Here is a 16976-nt window from a genome sequence, read left to right as displayed (position 1 = left end):
CTAAAAAGATAATTATTTTTAATGAGTACCAGGATTCTAGTCCCACAGTGTAACTTCAAGGGTGCTGCAGTAATGCTAAGTATATTATTCAGGTCCTGTGGAGTTTTCCCAAGTTAAAAAATGCTGCAACCATTCCTTACCTGAAGTTCTATCTGAAAGGCAGTATTCAGCCACTAATGACACTGACAGCTTTTTCATCCTTTTCTCCTGCTATTAAAAAAAACCAGCAAAACAAAACAAAAAACCAGTTATGGCTTCCTTCTTTATATTCGTGCTTTAGCGCTTCTTTATATTGTTGATTTTTTTACTGCATCTTGAGTGTAACTAGAAAAACCCTTAATGTTTCTACATATTTGCACAGGTAGGGAGTTTGATCTTTCATGGGATTTTACCTTAATTAAAATAATCTGAAACAAGTGAAGTTTGCTTCTTTTCAAAGTAATTGGATTAATGCAAACACTTTCAGTACCTACTTGCAACTAGTATAAATGGTCTGACATTAAATGAGGTTAAAAAGTCCCCTATAAACTACCACTATTGTTATTAAATTTAATTAAGATAGGACAGCAGGCAGTTTAAATGGGAAAGTGTTGTACAAAAATGGCAGCACAGAAAAATTATTCCGATATTGTCATTAAAGCTAATTGGAAGCCAGGGTTTCTAAATGACAGTATAATTAACAGGCTAATGAGTACCAGATTAAGATTGTTATTAACAATGAAATTTGCAAACATACATGGAAAAATAGTTAGGGATATCACACCATTAGAGATATTACAAGGTAAAAATCTACAAAGAGATTATACAGCACTTAATCTGATGATGACACAGTGCTCCAGCCACATAGCAGCAATTAAACCCTTTGCCCTCTCACACCTCTCTTCTCCAAATTAAGTTATAATTATCAAAAATTAGTTATAAAATGTGTGTTTTGAGAAATTCTGCCATCCTAAAATTCTGCACAGAGCTCACTGAAGTAACATTTTTTGATAAGGCAATGATCAAAGCTGGGGGAAGGCCTTTGATTACATGCAGCCTATGCTCTGAGGCTGAAAACAAGCCACCCTTGGGATTCACCGCTGGACAAATACTCCACCCAGCTGAGGAACGAGGCTTCTGCTAAATTAGACTAATGTAGTTTTATGCATAAATGAAATTACTTCCACTTTCACTAGGAGTATTTAGGCTGGCTACTTTTCCATGAGTCCCTGCTAAACAGCAGATGGGACAGTGCTGGCTCAGATCTAGGACACTGTCCCTCGCCGGGCAGTTTGTCACGGTTTCAGTGCTTGAAGTGAAACTCCAAGGACAGGGCAGGAAGGATAAGAGCTCTCAGTGAGGAGGAGACCATAATAAACAACATAAAAGATGACAAAGTGAATGAATTACAAGAGAGCCTGATGGTGGCTTAAGATTTTTTGCTCCAAACAAGCTTGGCCAAGTTCACAGTGCCGTAAGGATCCCAGGATTCTTACTGGCTTGAGATAATCTAACTGGAAGGTATTACACTTGAGCAAGTAATATCACAACATGCCCTTCTCACTGAGCATGGTTTAGGTTTCATTCTGCTGCTGAAGAATGTGTCACAAGTTTTTGCACATGAAAACACGTTTGCAGGTTTGGGTTTAGGCACGTAATAAGACCTGCTTGTCCTGATCTAATTGTTAACAACTGCCATTATTGCTTCTAGTCAGGAACAAAGGCTCTAGAAAGCAGTGCTTTGATTTTTCAGGCTTTTAAATAATGCCTGAATAAAGGCATTATTCAATAAAGAGAATTGGTGAGTAAGACAGTAATTAAGCAGACTTGTGACAGATCTTTGCCTCTGGTTGGTTTCTGACACGTGGATACTTGTATATGCATTTTACAACACACTCGTAGCAAGATGGGTTTACCTTCTGTGAAATTTGTTAATGTGAAGGACCGAGTAAGAAGAATTGTCTTTCAGAAAAAAAAAGAAAGACAAATATAACCTCAAATGGCTTAGCATATTCAAGTAAGTTAATTTTCCCAGAGGCTGCAAAAGGACAAACACATAGGCCTGAAAAGAATATAGAGTGTTTCACAGAACAACCAAAATTGCTGGATTTAAACCATTTATTTGAACTATATGCCAAAATTTAGGGATTTTGTAAGAAATCTGGGAGGGAAAAAGTGAAGTGCTGATTAAAAACTTAAGGCCAGAATTTCAAAGAAAGATTTTACTTAACTAGCAAATTCTAGGTGAGAAAATGCGATACAAGAGTAAAGATGTGAGTAAAAGAAGGAAGGAAGAAAATAATAAGTGCTTTTCTGCAATTGTACTAGACTGATTCTTAGAAGACTTTGTAAATTTCAGTTTATAAGCATTTTTACAGGTCAGAAAGATTCGACTTTTGTCATGAAAAAGAATTTTGAGTGCTCCAATCTGGAGATTCAGACTTCTAAGATGGAATATTAAACAGTATCATAAACAACAAGCAAACTATCGAATATGCACATGAAAAGTTGTGCAATTTCCTCTGCCTTTACAAATAAACGTATCTAGATAAACATATATTTCATCCTTACTTGGAGTATCCAAACAAAATGAAGTGCATTGAACAAATTCAACCCCAAACTATTTTGTGGAAAACTAAAAACACCTGGAGGAGACAGCATGAGAAAAAAGCTCAATGACAATTTATAGGAAAAGATGGTCTAGATAACCCGAGGTTTATCTCATATCCCTTGACTCAAAAATTGAGATTGCTTCAAATTCAAGATTATTTTCTTCACCATTGTGACCCAAAGAAAATTTTCAGCAACTACTCTTTTGCCAAGATTGAATTAGTTCAAATCCTTTAAACACAAATCTCTTTACATAATCCTTGCCTTGTGGTATTTGGTGGAGCCAGTTATGTGAACAGAATGAAACTCTTAAAGCATCAATAAAACTGATCATATTGTACCCTGAAAGAAATTGCATCTTGCAGGATAAGAAGGAGATTATTTCAGCGGTTACCAAAATGACATCCTATCAGAAGATTAAAATCTTTGGCTGCCATATACATTTCTCACCTGTAATCCCTTGGAAGGGAAAGGTATGCCTTTACTTTTAGGTTGCTGTTGAAATGATCTCAGCTAAAGTCACTTTATTACCAAATGAAGGCAACAGAACACTGATGTTAAACCTTTAATTTATGCATATCACTCACTTTGCTTTGCCTGAGTTTTTCTGAATAGCTCTGGGTGGAGAAGCTCTTACATGGGTTAGCATCTAAGCTGTTACAATATTCAGACTTACATAACACACTCTTTGGTTGTTGATGGAAATATTATAAAACTCACATTCATGCTAGTGTGAATTACGTCCTAAAGGAATTTTGCTAAAATTGGCAGCAAAAGCACAACTCCTAACTGAAACAACTATTGCTTTGTTACTGAATCTTGAAGCTTGTCAAAACCAGCAGGGAAAAAAAGCCACTACTTGTTTCAACTGAGTATAAAACAAATACTTCCTATCTTTACCTCAGAGTAGAGCACCAGCATAATCATGCTATTGTTGGAAACAAGACGTGGTTTTATTTGAAGTAATCCATCCTATTTCTGCTCTGCTGCAGATTGCTCTCGTTGTCTGTAAGAGCTTGCCTTCTGTACAGTCCAGAAGACACACGCTCACCCTGGTTTTAGCTACACCAGTTGCTGTAGTCCAGCTGGCTTTCTGGCAGACAGGACACTTCTCAGCAAATTTATGGCTACACGGGGCCATAAGCATTACATCACATATCCACAGGCACGGAGTGGTCCTGGTTTTTAAATCACAGTATGCCCCACTGCTGTTGGCAGTGTTTGCCTTGGTAGTGAAGACAGCAACATGTCAAGAAACTGAGCACTTCCAAAGGGTGACTAGCTGGCAACTGCCCCATGCAGCTTCTGTTTCTATGCCTCTTGTGTGTAAAGTCCCTGTTTTTTAAGCATGGTGGGAAGGGTCAAGGGGAAATGGAGCTCCCCAGAGAGAAACTTTTCTCTAGTATGTGTCAACAGATAGACGGAGTACTATTTCTGTCTGCTGGAGCTACCAGCACAATAGTTTAACAGTTACATTTTCTCCACACTGTTGGCTTGAAAAATCAGTAATAAAAAAGTAGAGTTTGCACAATTATTTTCCTTATTGTTGTAAACACTTCAGTTCCTGGACAATCTCCCATCGGTTACATCTACTAATGAAAAGTTCTTCTCACGACTCTTTTGGCTATAAAAGCCTGGAAGAAATAAAAGCTCCAATTCTATAGAATAAACCTCACTGACTGCAGAAAAAATCCACAGTGAGCTGAGCAAGCAGTGAATTCTTCAAGTACACACTTTTTTGGTTTAGTATTCATTAATATTCCCCATTCAACAGTATGTGAGGGAGAACTGAATTTATTTAGTCAAGAAGAGGAAGCTTAAAAAGGCCAGGTCACGTAAAGAAAGAAGAGACATACTACTACATATTTTCACATACTGCTCACTATGAAAGCATACAGTAAATAAATAGGAATTCCTAGATTTTATGTAGTACTTTTAAGTCGCACATGAAACAAAGCTAACACATGAATTCGCAGTGCTAATTCCAAACACATAATAGAGAGTAATCTTAACAAAGTCAAATTCATTCACAAATTGCAGGATAACTTGATTTATGATGCAGGTCTTCCGTAGCCATTATAAACTAATTTTTCATTCAAAAGGTTAAGAAACTGGAGTTGCTCCATCTATTTATCTTCTAAGGTGGGTGAAGGGAAAAAAAAACCTGTAGGAAAAATAAACTGCTATCTAAATTGCTACAAATCCTAACCAGCATACCACCTAAAAATCCATTTTATCTCTTCACTGGGCTAAGAGAAGTTAAGATACTTTTACTGAACTGGAGATTGTTTAAAAACTTACAAACTTTAGTGAATTGTCCTGAAACATTAAATCACCAAGCTCCTCTCAACTTTTACCCTTTTTTTTTCAACTTGGAAATAATATTTTTCCATTTCCTTTCAATCTGCCCTTTTGACTTCTCTTTCTTCTTGTAATAATGCTCATATATTTTACTAGAATGGTCTATTATTTTACACTGTCCCACACAGAAGAGAGTCATAGGCTCTGTAAAACCAATTAAGTTGGTTGTGGCTCTTGGAACACAAATCTTTTTAAAGCTTCAAAGATATCATCTGCATATCTGCTAACTCCCCTTCTGATCTACTGCATAGAATTGTCTGTTCTTTAAAGGCAGCACTCTCTCCTGTCCTTGTGATTCCTAGATGTGAAGATCTTCCATAAATCCTCATCAAGAAGCCCATGTTAATGTTTTCACCCACGAGATTATCATCATTAGTCTTGATATTCACACTTTACAAGTACCTTCATTTTTCTACATGACAGTAATGCAAAAGTGAACTTTTTCCAAATGAAAAATCATCTTAAAAAACTGACTCTTTCCTATAAATATCTAATCCATACATGCTAAGTAGCATCCTTTTGTTTATTTGTCGTAACAGCATGAACCATTATGAAAACAGAGAAAGAAGTAACATAATATTTTTTTCAGACAGAAAAGTAATTTCCCTAGAAGTGAAAATTTCAAAATTCTCCATAATGGTAGAAAATTATCATGGAATAGCATACAACAGACTACACCAATTTATAACAGCTGATATTTCCTTTCCTGACATGTGGTTCAAATCTGCCTTTATCTCTAAAGATCAGCAATTTTCTGGGAAACATGTTAATAGTGAAAGGTTGGATCAAAGCAAAATTATTTCTTTTCAGTTCTTTTTAAATATTTTGTGGGATACTTTCCACTGCAAACACTTAAGTCACAATTTGAAAAGTACATTAAGAGTTACTATAAAGCTTGAAGTCACATGAGAGAGCTTAGATGGTAGAAAAATAAATGTATGGAACTTTTTTGAAAGCTTAATTAAAAAAAGCACCTACCGAAGTTGCAGTATTTATCACTTAACAGTGTCCAGTACACACTCAGATAAGTATAGAAATAAATAAGATAAGCCTGGGGTCAGCACACCAATGCTTGAAGGTCAGTGTGCTGACAAGGTCCTTTGATCTGCTGTCTTAGTGGAAACAGGGGATGGAGATCCACGTGGCAGCAAAGACACAAGGGTCATTGATGAATTAGAAACCATGGAAGCACCTGACAATGGTCACATAGGAAATAGGGCTTCTCCCCACAAAAAGGGAGGCTGTCTTACCAGATGTCTGCTGGAAATATAACATCGCAGAGAGAAAACAGTTTAGGAGGTTTCTGGAGTGTGTGTAAGAGAACTTCCTGACTCAGCTGATGAGTGAGCTAACTAGGGAAGTCGCCCCTCTGGACCTACTGTCCTACTGTTTTTTCAGATCCTCTGTTTGGGATATGTTTATAAATTAAGTATACATTTCAGTGTTAGAAAATGTTTTTAATTTGCCCATGCTTAAAATTTTTCTAGATGTATAATCCACAAACTAGTGGCAATAGAGCAATAAGTGATTGCAACAAGTGATTGAAGACATGAGCATAAATGAAACATAAGCATTTACTGCAATGTTTTATAAGTTTATAAGATTCAACTAGTCAGTCTGCCATGCAATGTCCTACACTGTATTAAAAATCTAATGCCCCAAATGTCCATATATTTATATAGAAAGGTTTAATTGATTCTGAAAGTGCAGCACAGATACACCCAGGTCAGCATTCATGAACCAAATATGCACTCACTTAGGGCCAAACTGGACATTCCTATAATGGAAGAGTTGTACTTTCCACACCTCTGGAAATGTTGTCAAAGGACATGCTGCATTTACCATCAGATGCAAAGGGTGATGTTATCATAAATTTTAGATACATGACTATTTTAAAAATAATATATAATATTTCACTTACCAAGATACAACACAGCTGCAAATGACTTGGATCTTCAGTGATGAAATTTAAATGTTTAACTTTGTTTGTGACAGGGAATAGATCATGTCACCAAAAATAAGAATTAAATTGTCTTTAGCAGGAAAAGGGTAGAGAACAATTAGTGAACAAGTAGTGCTGTGAACAAAAGGGGACTCCTGTTTATGATTTGATGTGAGTGACTGTGGCAGCTTGCTGAGCTTTTTGCTGCCTGAAAGAGACAAAAGGTCTGAGAGATCTCTGGAGGACACAGGGGTATCACTGGGGAAGGGTCCCTGTGCCCTGGCTCTGCTGTCACACTGCCAGGTGCAGGCAATCTGCATTCTGGGCTGACAGACCTTTGGGTTGACTGAGAGGGGGCTTCCTATCTCCTTCCCTTTTATCTCCTTCCCTAACTCAGTCTGACTGATGCGTTAGGCTCCAGGTTGGTAAAAAACAAGTGTAGAATGACTGCCCTCAGGATGGGGGCAGAAAGAGTGAGGGCACTAGAGTGCAGACACATAGTCTCCCGTGCTTGCAAACCTAACAGAAGAGGCACTCAGAGAAAATGGAAACTGGAGGAGGAAGAAGCCCACACATTTTGTTATGGACAAATTATGACAAATTATTCCTTTTGTGACAGGATAACAAATCTAAGTGATACAGGAGGAACAGTAGCTGCCACATGTCTTGACTTCAGTAAGACTTTTGACACGCTGTCATGTGAAATGAATATAAGGAAGCAAGGAATCTGTCAGCATGAGGGGGCACAACCTGCTGGAAAGGTGGATTGTGGAGTGAGGCTCACAGAGGAACTAGTGTAATTGAAAGGAAGGGAAATGGGTAGGTCATCCAATATTATTCAAGCACTTTCACTTGTGATGCAGCTATCAAACGAAAGCTCTGCTGACAAAACCTCAGACAGTACGAAACAGAGGGAACAAAATGTTTTGGAAGGAAAAAGTAGACTGCAAAATAATCAAAATCTGGAGAAGTGGCCCAAACTGCAACACACCGAGTGCAGAACCTGCATAATCAGATGCTGGAAAATGGCATGGGGATAACCAGCCATGGCACAGCTCAGGAGAAGGCAGCCAGTCACATTCAGCTATGCCCTGGAAGAGGCCTGCAAAGGAGGGAAAAAAAGGGAAATCAAGAGTAGCCTACACACAAGGCAGGAAGGAAATCCACTGCTTAACTAGAGGCTGGGGGGCAGTTAACAAATCATAAACAACACCATGAAATCCTGAACAGCAGAAAAATACCCAAGGCATAAACATACCCACATTTTCAATTAACTCAGGGTCACCAGGTCAGACAGAATGGATATTTTAAACACAACTCCCTCCCTGCTCACACACTGTTGCACAGAGGAACATCACTCCTGGTCCCGAGTTAGAGCCATGTTACTCTGCTACCCTAACAGGTCTTTTTGCCCACCTCTAAAAACCAGCTTATCTGCTCTTCATTTTGTCACCCCTCAGTTTTCCTGCATTTGCCACAGGATCCTGCCTTTGCTGCACACCTTTCTTGCATGTTCTACTGTGCCACATCCCTGTAAAGTCCTTCAGCACACTGGACATTTTGAAGAGAACCTCAATAAAATATCCGCTAGGTATGGTTTAGGCAGACATGCTCACACCTTAGGGCAGAAAGATGGACTAAACACTGTTACAAAATCTTTACAACTAATTTTTTAAATTTATTTTAACAAAGATAACTCCCAAACTGTATTATAAACACAAATGAAGAACATTCCATATAAATGCCCAAACAACCAAATAATGTAAATGATGACAAGAAAATCAGCTTTTCTCTTTCTCAGCTGAGGAAGTAATTGTTTTTAAATTAGCAGATGTAATCCATTAATGTTTCTAGTACTGTTAAAACCTCAAGTTACACTACCTGTCCCTCAACAATCACACAGGGGCCATTTAGGATCATAAGTAGCCTTGAGAAGTTTACCAATTTCACATATTCACCCTGCTTCTAAGAAATGTACAAATTAGCAAAACCCCATTATTTTAAGATAAACTTCCTACTTTAGCCAGAGTACACAGGATTTTATTTGAAGTTGCTGAATATAGCTACTGCTAACTGGTGTGACTGACAATAAGAAAGGCCTCCAAGACCTTGTGGTTTAGGAATATTATGAGTTTGCAACATCACCAATTTCAATTCACTTTTTCATAAGTTCAGTGCAAAGACTTAGCCAAAGATGAAATGATCTCTTGCTCCTCTGGAAGAGATCCAGAAGACTGTGTTTATCAGATTCTTAGGTCTAAGCTTCTTGAAAGTAGGTTAGAATTGATTTCATACAGTCATACCCATCAATGAAACAGGTAAAGCATGTAATTTTATGGACCACCTGCATGTAATATAAATCTTGGAAATCACAGAGTCTCCACTGGTATAAATACATGGAAGGGTTTGCAAGAAAGTGTTATATCAGCAGGAACTCAATTCTATCCCTCCCCTAAGCCACACAATGCTGATTTTAAAGACAGGAAACTACACTGGGAGCTGCACAAGATAGATGCTCTCTGGTAAATTCAGTAGGAGTCACTTCAGAAGGAATCCCGTGGTTAAATAAAGCAAGTGACAAGATGTTGCTGGTAACAAAGGTACCTGGGAAGTGACAAGAAATGTCATAGTTTTTCATATCTGAGATCTTGGAGATATTTTATTAGCCTTTCTCAGGTGACATCAAGTCCACTGTCCTTCTGGAGCATGCCCACACTGACTACATGTCCATGTCTTGCAAGTTCACTACTCGGTATCTTCATTACATAGGTTTTACAGACTAGCATTACTCTGTGGGGTTGCACTCTCACAAACTGAAATCTTTCTGAGGCAATGTATTTTCCTGAGTTTAAACTTGATTTGCTTATTAAACACATACATGAAGACTAATGGCCCCACACCAGTACTTGCATTCTTATTTGCCATGTCCCCTAGAGTCTAACTCCCTTTCATAGCACTCAAGTCTCAACTCTGTTCCAGTGAAAAAACATCTTTTGAGTAAAGTTCACTCTATGTGATTTTTATTTATATTTCAAATATTTCCAGATGCTTATCTTTGGTTATATTTAACAAAGTACTGTGCAAGTAGCTTCTGGAAGCACACAAAAAAAGGCAAAGCTAACAACAATGGGTGCTCTGAATCTTAACTCTTCAGCGATGTTTTTTTACAAAAAGCTGCACTTTTTTCTCCTACATTTTCAATTCTGCAAAGCGTTGAATAATCTTTTGAGCACCTTTTATCTTTTATCTTCATGCACTCAAACTTTGATCCAACCATTCTAACAAAAGCTTTTGGCTTACTGTATTTCCCCAGTTTGGACAATATTGCAGCAGCAGTTTAAAGGACTGCTGCTGCTTTACCCCCCACACTAGGACACAGTCCAGAAGTTTGGCGTTTCTCTATTTTGAACAATGTTGAGCAGATTTCAAAACCCCATTGAGGAGAAACAAGAACAGCAAGTCATACATAAGGGATAGCTAGACATGCTGACATTAGGAAACACGGCATCTGCAAGCCAACCCCATTTTGGATCTTGATATAGACAATTCATGGAAACTGCTCACTAGACAAGTAGAGTTCACTGGCCTGATATTGGAAAGCCTGTCTATAAACACTTTGGCTGTTTTGGTGGTACATGAGGTACACATGGATAAATAATCAGGGAAACAGAGAGGACTGGAAATGCGCTGGACATTTCTGCTGTTACGTGCCACTGCATGATTTCCTACAAGGAATTTCAGTCACTTAGTCTAGGCAGTCGTGAGGCACAGGATAGAAGAATTCAGAGTCAGCAGTGGAGGTCAAAAATGGGGAATCTTTATTCTTATGCATGTTGAACAGTTCTGTGTCCCACGAGGCACCAGCAAAAGCAATGGCACACCATTCAGGGCAAGCTGCTGCTTCTGAGTAACAGGTGCTCTGGGGAAAGGTAAGAAATAACAAATGGGAAAAATTGCTGGTCTGAGGACAATAAGCTATCAGAAAACCCAGGACTGAAATGAAAAATGGCCACTTATTGATAGTAAATTTCAAACCACCATCTTTTCATCAACTAATCAAAATTTTGCCAACTCCCAGAGCATCCATCCTTTCTGTACATAGTATGCCATGTATTAAGATTCCCTACAGAAAGCACATAGATTTTTTCATGTAAAGGAGTTATATTGCAGAGTGGTGTGGGAGTTTAATATTCCACAAGTGTCACAATATATGAAAAAGTTCTTTATATATCCTAGAAGCCTGAAAACAATGTGAAAAAACTAAAGAAAACTTTGAGTTTGGTATGACTCCTAATTTAAACTACTTGGAGAAAGACATCTCCTTCCTTTTAGCTAAATAAAATATGTTCTGCAGAGCCTCTTAAATTTTAAGTGTGTAGAATACATTCCGTCCACGTGGTAGCTAAGTATTTTGTTTTCTCTATTTATACAGAAATTACTTTCCACTAAGTGTTTAATACTTTTGTCAAAAAAGCTCTGAGCATTAAAGAGACCAGCTGTATTACAGCATAATGAAACTACAAAACAGTTGTATCAGATGAGAAATTTGATAAATATGTCATGGTTATTGTATTTTAGTATTAAAGAGAAAAAACAGGGAAATAATCTTGATGGAATGCACTCATCATTACTCAATTGTGTTCTTTCCTCTTTCATCTCTCTCATTTGCATGTTATTTCTTTCTAGTAAAACTTATTTTCATTGTTATATCTGTTAGGATCTAATTCTCATGAAAGCTTCAACTACAAATGGCAAAGTGAGCCACAAAGCAGTCTGTTAACCTCAGAGAGGGTTGTCTACACGGACTGAGACAGAGATCTTGATAAAATGTTTTAACAAATAGTTAGCTTTGAGGAAAGAAATCCACCCCCCTCCCCCAAGGATTCAGTATCATTATTATGATGTAAAATTTTGTTTCTTCAACTCACTGTTCTGGAATTTCTGTTGAGAAAGAGCTTTGTGGTCTGGCCACTCCACTCAGGGTTAGACAGAGAGAAATAACACAAGTATATTTTGAAAGAACCACTGTAGTGAAGACATTCCTTCTGGGATGTTAGGCGGCTTTTTCATTCATAAAATTATTTTATGTATAGGATTTTCCTATCATGCAATTTAAAGAGCAATACTCTTACGAAAACTTTTAGGCTGCAATACTGCAAACATTTTGCCTAAATAGGGTAGTGTTTGTTCACAAGGTATTAGACAAAACACTTAAGATTATATCTTCTTCACATGACCCCAACTAAGAGCTGCACATTTCTCTGTGTTAACTTCTTTCACAGATTCAGAAACATATTTCTACTCATTTTATGCCTTAAATGCCTTTCCCTTTGTTTTGTTTTTGCTAACTTAGCAGTTGATATGCTTTTGCTTGGAAACACTATCTCTTTAAATAGGATTAGCTCATTCTTAATGGCAATAGTTGATAAATTATAACAGGCCAGAAATATTGTGCATGCTTCTGAAAGGCAGAACATTAATGTCTCTCCAGATGTGTCTAGAAATTAAATAGTAGTTTTGCAAAGCCAGTTTTTAATAAGCAATCTGAAGAGTCTATAATTTAGGAAACAGTATAATTTAGTACAAAAAAAAAAAAAGACAGATTATAATGCTATACCAGCCATGAAGCAAAAGTTGCCTGGATTTTCAGGAGGCACACATTCCCCCTTAGTAACATGTTTAGTGTATTACATGTTCTATTACAGCAACAACTCCTCCATTGAAGTAATTCACTCTTGAATATTGGGTTTTGTGTAGTTACAGCCCTGGTGCAGGACAGTTCCCAAATTCAAATAAGCATATGATTTGCTGAAGATGATAATTTCCAGAAATGCACCTTCTTACCATATATCAGACAGATTTATATAAGACCCTTATCATACAAGTTCCCCTCTGTCCTCTCTGGCTCAGTAGTAAGATACTAAGCCACTGGCCACTAGAATCAAGGCTCACCTTTGCTGAAAATCGAGGAGTAATGGTAAATGCTGAGGGGATTACTGGGATGTGACTTCTCAGAGGCAGCAGGCTGTTTCCCCAGAGCTGGCTCCTCTGGATGCCACACTGGGAAAGAAGGGAGCCAAAGTTGCAGGTCCTTATCAGCTCTTTATATCCACTCTGTCACCTAGAGGGGAAAAAACAACAGCTCTTTCATTTTCCTGTGCAGGAATTCGTGGGGTTGATAATTGAGGGTGTAGTGGTTCAGGCTTACAGGCAAAAATTCGAAGACAGCAGGAGCACTATAATAAAAAAAAAATAGGAAGAGACACATTTCAAATTGCAATTACTGTCTTCCCCATCTGCCCATATATTTGGATTCAGGTTCTTTAAAAATTTTGAAATTCATTTAAAGAAAATTAAAATCATTACGCTTATTAGAGCATAATGCCTTATCAGAGCTGACAACTTATCAGAGAAGGTCCCAATTTCCAACCTTATTTTATAAAGGACTAATACTGAGACAGTAAGTGAGAAGAGTGTAGTGCAGTCCCATCTTTTAGCACTCAAAAATTTAGCAAAAAAAGTTGGCTCTGAGCTGGATTGGTTAGGGACATCCTAAAGGGATCTGTGTTTGCTAGAACTGCTATTTTTTTGTATACATGCTCACATCACGCATAGTGCTCTGGAAAGGCCTTCTTTCCTCCCATTTCTTCACTCTTGCTGCTGTGGCAATATTTCCTCTCCTGGTGTTCAAGTGTTGCTTCATATCAGGATGGTCATGTTTGAATTTTCAGTTATGCCGTTTTATTTTCAAAATTACAGTCATGCATCTGTTTTCACTTTACTGTTTGCATTCACTTTCTTTGTCACTGCATTTAAGACACTAAATTACAATTTAGTTGCTCTTTAGAGAGAGTAATTGCCAATATCTTGCCAAACAGCCTGTGTCCACTATAAATGAAACTTGCATAAATTAGAAAGGGCCATTTTGTTTGTAAGAGAATATGAGAGTAATTTATGCTATAAATAAACACCTTGATGTGGTTAGTAGCATTTAGATGACTATAAAATGTACCTTGTGTAATTAGGGAACACATTTTTGTCTAATTAAGAAAATGAATGAGAATTATATTTTGAGGGAGTGCAGGTGGTATTGCCACCCTATTGCAAGGTAATACATACTGACACTTGAATTACTTTTATATACAACTACTGTAATGTTTAGGAACAGTTTTTATATTAAGCTGGAGTGAGCTGAAGAAACAGAGATGTTTGAAAAAAGTGCCCTTATAATAAGACAGTCAATAAATGAATATGTTCCTTTGCTTTAAATATTTCTCTAGGGAGGTGTTTTTTCCTGCCTCGCCCGGTACCTCCTTTTCACTTGCAGTTTTTGTAGTCTGTCACGGCAAGAATTCCAGCCAAGTCTATACTTTTATTTTCACTTTCATATCCTGCCCAGCTTTCTATCAGCTGCCACTTGAAGCACATAACACCTCTCATGTCTGCACGACTGCTTAAAAAGGGACATTCTCACCCTGCATTGACACGGAGTACAAGGAGTGCGAGTAGCTGCTTTTCTGGAGGCACAGATACAGAGTCATGTGAGAGAACAAAGAGTCCCTGGAGAGCATGAAATTGTGAGTTCTGCTTTTCTTTTCTTGTCTTATGTTAAATGCTGGAAGGTTCTTTGCAGTGGTAGTGATTGTCAACCTGATTCCATAGAGGAGCTAATCAGCATGGCTGCGTTTAATTCTGATGCCTTCTCTGTGCTATGGTTGCTAGTTGAAAGTTGGACCACAGGATACAGTTCACTGGGGTTCTGAGAAATGGCAGCAAGTTGGCCCATTTAATGAATTTGTCATGCAGCCGTCTAAAACTACTCTCTGGAAATGTTCAGTTGCAGTCCTTGTTTCTCTCACTTGTATGACAACTATTGAAGATACAGAAGTCTTATTTAGCTTCACAAATAGATTTTCTGAATGTGGCTTTAATAGACTATGACAGTACAGTGAACTAACTGGTATTGTAGTGTTCCTGAAAAAATGTTATTTCACTGGGAAACAAGAAGGAAGTGTCCAACCCTAGAAACTCATCTCTTCTTCAGTAAGGAGACAGGGCCATTTCTAAAACCCTGTCATTTTGCTGCAGAATATTTTTGCCACCTCACAGTGCGACATGCACAGAATAACAACCAGTGCCCAGAATAACACAGATGGGGACATAAGGAAGATTGCACAGAGATTAAGTACCATTTTCACTGTCGCCTCTCAAGTGCATGAACCTTACGGAGGTAAGTGACGGTTCCTGGAAACCTGACAGTCTTCCTAGGGAGCTGCTGAGACTCCTCTTCGAGACATTAAAGTTTATCTCAAAGTAGAAAAGTTTTTCACGATGCTGATCCTGTCTAAGCAGGACTTTGGGATTACAGCTGCCATTCCCTGTCATTATCACAGGCACTAAACCCTCACTTTTCTTAACAGTTAAAACCCACAACTTCTGAGCTCAGTACAATTTTCAGATTATATTTTTTAGCTCATTTATAAGGATCCTCTTCTGCTGACACCTGGGCCTCTGACACCTCTCTGCCCTGGTGTTCCACCGCAAGCCGGACGCTGTACCTTTGGGAGAAGCTCTTTTCTGTCCTCACAACCCTCTTCCGTGCCTTCCTGGCAGTGCCCTGAAAGGCCACTTCTCTTTCCCTCCTGTGGTGGCTGCCCCAGCAAAACACTGTCCGGGCTGCAGATAAGAGGAGTGGTCACGGCATAAAGCTACAGCATTCGATTCCAAGGTAAGCAACTCTTCCGAGTCCTGCTCGGGAGAATACACTTAAGCTGCAAGCGGGGAAGGGACTGTGCAGCAACAGGAGCACAAACCATAAACTCTCTTCCCTATAAGGAATGGTAAGAGGGAGTTGCACAAACGTCACTGCTTGGGATAGCAAACAGCGAGCTGCCTTTAGTGTTTGTGTTACTTGCCTGCCTTCTAAGTCACAGGCATATGTATTTCCCCACAGAGTGTTTTCTGTGTGGAGTTTTTTTTTTTTTCCAAGTTTGCAAATTGCTCAGAAATGGCAGCAGGAATTCCCTACTATATGCTCTTTGTCATAGGAATAATTTCCACCTTATGTTAGGTACAAATCTAGTACTATATTATTATATAACAACTGAAAGTAAAACAGAACGGAGGAGAGGGTGGAGCATTTGCTGCTGTCACTAGTGCAAACCTTATCCTAACTTCTCTGTCAACTTGCTGCACAGCATAACGAGACTTGTGAGTACTTCACAACTTTTGACATCCTCTTGTTTTTCTTTCTTGCTTCATTGTATTAGAAAGGTGAGGGAACTCGTACAGCTTAACGTCCAATTATTTAATTTTTTTGTAAATTGTCTTATAAGATTTGTTATAAATACAGAAGACATAGTTTAAGCATTGTATTTAATCTTGTTTGTACCTGGCACCTGTTTCTCTGTTTCTGCTGTGTGAGAGACATCAGCAAGTACATAGAACTGGTGCTAGCCCATGAAAATTTGTCATTGTTTGCTAACGAATTCACACAGCAAAAATGAGGAGAAAACAAAGCTACTGCTGTGAACCTAGTTAACATAGCAAGGACCGAGACAAAAATCTGGGAGGAAAGTTATTTACATCTTAGTGTATACACTTGAAAGAGCATTAAATGCAGGCAGGAAACTGAAAATCAGCAGTCAAGTGGAATCCTACTGAAAGCAATGACACTGAGATCCTGTAGATGATAGCAGAGTAATAGGGAGGTTTTAGTCGGTAGTAAACAAGAGTAAACAAATGCATTTATGAGGCTTGTGAAAAATACCACTTTCTCTCTAATCATAGAATCATAGGTTCATTTAGGTTGGAAAAGAGGGGAAAGATGTGTGGGACAGAAACTTGTCAAGTATTGTACTGTCTAAACCTGCAAGATTATATCTGTAAAAGCCAGTAATAAGAAGTTCTCTTTCCTGTGCACAACTCTTACCTTGTGATTCCTTCTGCATACAGCAGGTATATTTGTGTGGCTTACTTTTAAGAGAGTCTGGTACTGCAGAACAAACTCCTGTTGATAATTATCACAGCATGGTTTGCTGTACTTTCCAAATAGTCAATAGTGCAGCATTTCCTTTGTCAGTTT

At 38.2% G+C, this 16976-nt stretch overlaps 1 protein-coding gene and 1 long non-coding RNA gene across 2 annotated transcripts in view; one reads left to right on the top strand and one right to left on the bottom strand.

The window, feature by feature from the left end:
• Positions 1 to 16976, bottom strand: part of LOC120325310 — a 40276-nt gene that overhangs the window by 15372 nt on the left and 7928 nt on the right. The window contains exon 4 of the long non-coding RNA XR_005567241.1: positions 12845 to 13013. This is a non-coding gene — a long non-coding RNA (uncharacterized LOC120325310). The remainder of the gene's footprint in view (positions 1 to 12844; positions 13014 to 16976) is intronic.
• Positions 16024 to 16976, top strand: part of IL15 (interleukin 15) — a 37296-nt gene continuing 36343 nt past the window's right edge. The window contains 1 exon segment of the mRNA XM_027729665.2: positions 16024 to 16102. The gene's annotated coding sequence lies outside the window, so the exon portion shown is untranslated.

This window comes from Pipra filicauda, unplaced genomic scaffold, assembly GCF_003945595.2.
Source record: "Pipra filicauda isolate LSUMZ 115617 unplaced genomic scaffold, ASM394559v2 scaffold92_size2517590_pilon, whole genome shotgun sequence".
Lineage (NCBI taxonomy): Eukaryota > Metazoa > Chordata > Aves > Passeriformes > Pipridae > Pipra > Pipra filicauda.
This window is presented reverse-complemented; position numbering and strand designations above follow the sequence as displayed.